A 3,094-nucleotide genomic window follows, 5' to 3' on the forward strand; every position below is an offset into this window, starting at 1 on the left:
TTCAAAGCGACTTGTCAAAAAAATGTGCTGCATTATCATCTGTGTCCACAGGATGGCACCATATACAGGTCTGACAAGCTGCCCCTGTATCAGAAGGTGGGAGTAATATAACATTAAACTAGATGCCAGCCACCATAAAACGTAGAGATCTGAATGAGGAGAATGTGCTGGGTCTTAGAGAATGAGTGAAATTATTCAATCATGCTCTCAAATTGAAAGGCCACACTCGTAAGTAAAGAGAGGGAATATAACATTCATACTAATCTGCACTTCACTTTTTGCACTTTGTGGGACAGCTAAAACCACAATGGAGGATGATGGCTAGGCTACGGTAAGGCTAAATACGTTTTCAAAATGTATGCTCATTTTAAAAAGTTTATTCACATTTAGTGAAGCAAACTTGTACATCATTAAGTGGTGACAAGAAGCAGTTTATGCTTAATTTTTTTGTCAGCCCAGTCTGATGCTTTTTTGTGCTTCTGTCACGAAATGAGTCACATTTTCGTGACAGTTTTTTTATTTTGCTATTTCTAACCCTACCCCTTCCCCTAATCGTTACTTTAACCATAACCTAACCCTCTCCCTTCCCCTAACCATAACTCCACAGACCCCACCCCCGTATCACCCCGCATTTTGTGCTCCCGTCACAGAAATGTGGTGCTTTTCATGATGGTATCATGAACTATGGATTAATTTATTTTTTGTGATGCCATCATGAAATGGCTTGGGATTGGGTTGTTTTTTGTGCCTCATACAGTAATATTAATTAGCTAATTAGTTTCTTCTCACTAACATGTTTGTTTTATAAATGTGCTGATTAAATTCATTTGTTTCTTGTTGCATAAAGCAGTACCACTATGATTTCAAAAAATAAATGTTTTTCCTCTTCATTATGCATTTTTAGACAGATACAACTAATATACTCCGGTGTGACATACAGTCCCGAAAATACGTTATAGAAAAAGAAAATATGTCTTCACCTGCCATCAGTTAGGTTCTTCTGAGATCCCTTAAGGAAGATGATGGAAGAAGATTGATTTCTTACCAAAATTTGGTACAGCCACTTGTTTGGTTTAGTCACAAGCTACTTCTTCATCACTGCATGCGTGAAAGTAATGAAGCGAACCCTCTGCATGAAGATATGACATTCATGATTTGGTATTGATATTTTGCACACACCAACAGTGTACTGGCATAGTCTATAATAGTTACTTTCATCCGTAGCATGTTTTGGGGATCGTGTAGAGTAGAATTACTTGAATCGGCTGTCCTGGCTATTATCCCAGCCTAACAGTGTGTCATTGAGCAAGGCAGGAGAGTAGCTGGAAAATGGGTTGTCCCAAGTTCATTTTGTGCAGCATCTGTCAGTACTCTCTGTTTTTAAAACTTACATTTGAAGTCACCAGAGGGATCTCAGAAGAGCCTAATTTCAGTCCTTTTGTATTCCTCATCTGATCAATGAAACAGGCTGTAAGCTGTAGTTTATTGGAGTCGTGGGGCCTCATTTATAAAGCTGTGTGAATTTCACACTGCAAGTTTACATTTGTGCTAAACAGGGGGAAAAAACTGATGTGCAGGAAAGCAGTTTCGTTTTTAAAGCTGTGTGTGCACGCTCGCTCTCTCATGCAAATTCCCCTTTATAACTCATGATCAACCAGGAAATATTCCCCCTACCCTCTTCACTCCCACACCATCAAACACTGAATGTGTGTGCTACTGTGTGCCCCCCCACCCCTAAAGCTTCTTTTATGACAGATCTGAATTAAACAATTGTGCTTTTATGTGAAAAATCAAGTTGATTTGATCTGCGTTCATGGAATTGTGCACTGGATTGAATGGGAGAATGTTAAATGATTTCAAAGTTTTACTCACAGTTCCCCTTTAACCATTGAGTCAGATTCTGTCGAGCCATCAGACTCGTCAGGATTTCATTCTTGCATCTGTGTGTTTATTTGACTCAAGAAATGTGCACACACTTTGAATTAATGGCCATGTGGGTACAATCAGAAAAGGTGGTATGAACAGCAACTAGTGAACACAAATTAAGAGGAAAATAATGCAGTGAGGATGAAGGGAGTGCCAGTTATCAAGGATTTGTGTGCCAGTGCAAGTCTTGGCCATCACAACGGAGGAGACACATCAGTTATGCGTCCAGTATCACAGCGCAAGCTATTATTCTGTCTCTGAAGTAACAGCGGCTCTGTCTCAATTCAGGGGCTGCTTCTTTTGAAGGCTGCATTCGTCACCCTCTTGTGTCATAGTGGCACGACCAAGCTGTCTCATTTTGAAGGCTCCTTGGAATTTGGTTATCTGTATGTGGTGAAAGAGTTTGACTTGTAGAGATATTCACTTATCTCGGTAGTGACGTACACGTCTCTGGGTCCTCTGCCTTTGAGATTGAGAAGCGCCTGGGAAGAGCTTGTAGAGTCATGAGGTCACTGGACAGAGGTGTTTGGCTATGCAGACCTCTCTGCAGTTGAATGAGGGTCCAAGTATTTAGGGTCCTGGTGCTACCTGTCTTGCTGTATGGTTGTGAGCCTTAAGGCTAAACAGTAACCTAAGGAGACAACAGGATGTGTTTGGTACTAGGTGTCTTTGAAGGATCCTTGGCTACTGCTGGAATGACTTTGTATCAAATGAGTGGTTACTAAGAGAGACGGGGATGAGGAGCATCACTTGCATTATGAGGGAGCTTCAGCTAAGGAGGACTCAGCAAGCAGGTGTCTGAGTGTTGAGGACCTCAGTAGCTGGACAAGGCCAAGGGTGATGCCCATGTTTCACCTGGTTGCGGCACACAGATAGGGGAAGTGATGGTCTAGTGGTTAAGCGTTGATCTTCAGACCAGGTGATTCTCTCTTCAAAACCCAGTCAGACTGGAAAATTGCTAAGAACCTTTGGGCAAGGTCCTTAATCCCCAAGTTGTTCCCGGTGTGTAGTGAGCGCCTTGCATGGCAGCACCCTGACATCAGTGTGCGAGTATCTGTGTGAATGGGTGAGTGTGAGGCATAACTGTAAAGTGCTTTGAGCTTCCGATGCATATGGAAAAGCGCTATATAAATGCAGTCCATTTGCCATTTAGCAGATTGTTATTTTA

The sequence above is a fragment of the Thalassophryne amazonica genome, chromosome 3, assembly GCF_902500255.1.
Source record: "Thalassophryne amazonica chromosome 3, fThaAma1.1, whole genome shotgun sequence".
Taxonomy (NCBI): Eukaryota; Metazoa; Chordata; class Actinopteri; order Batrachoidiformes; family Batrachoididae; genus Thalassophryne; species Thalassophryne amazonica.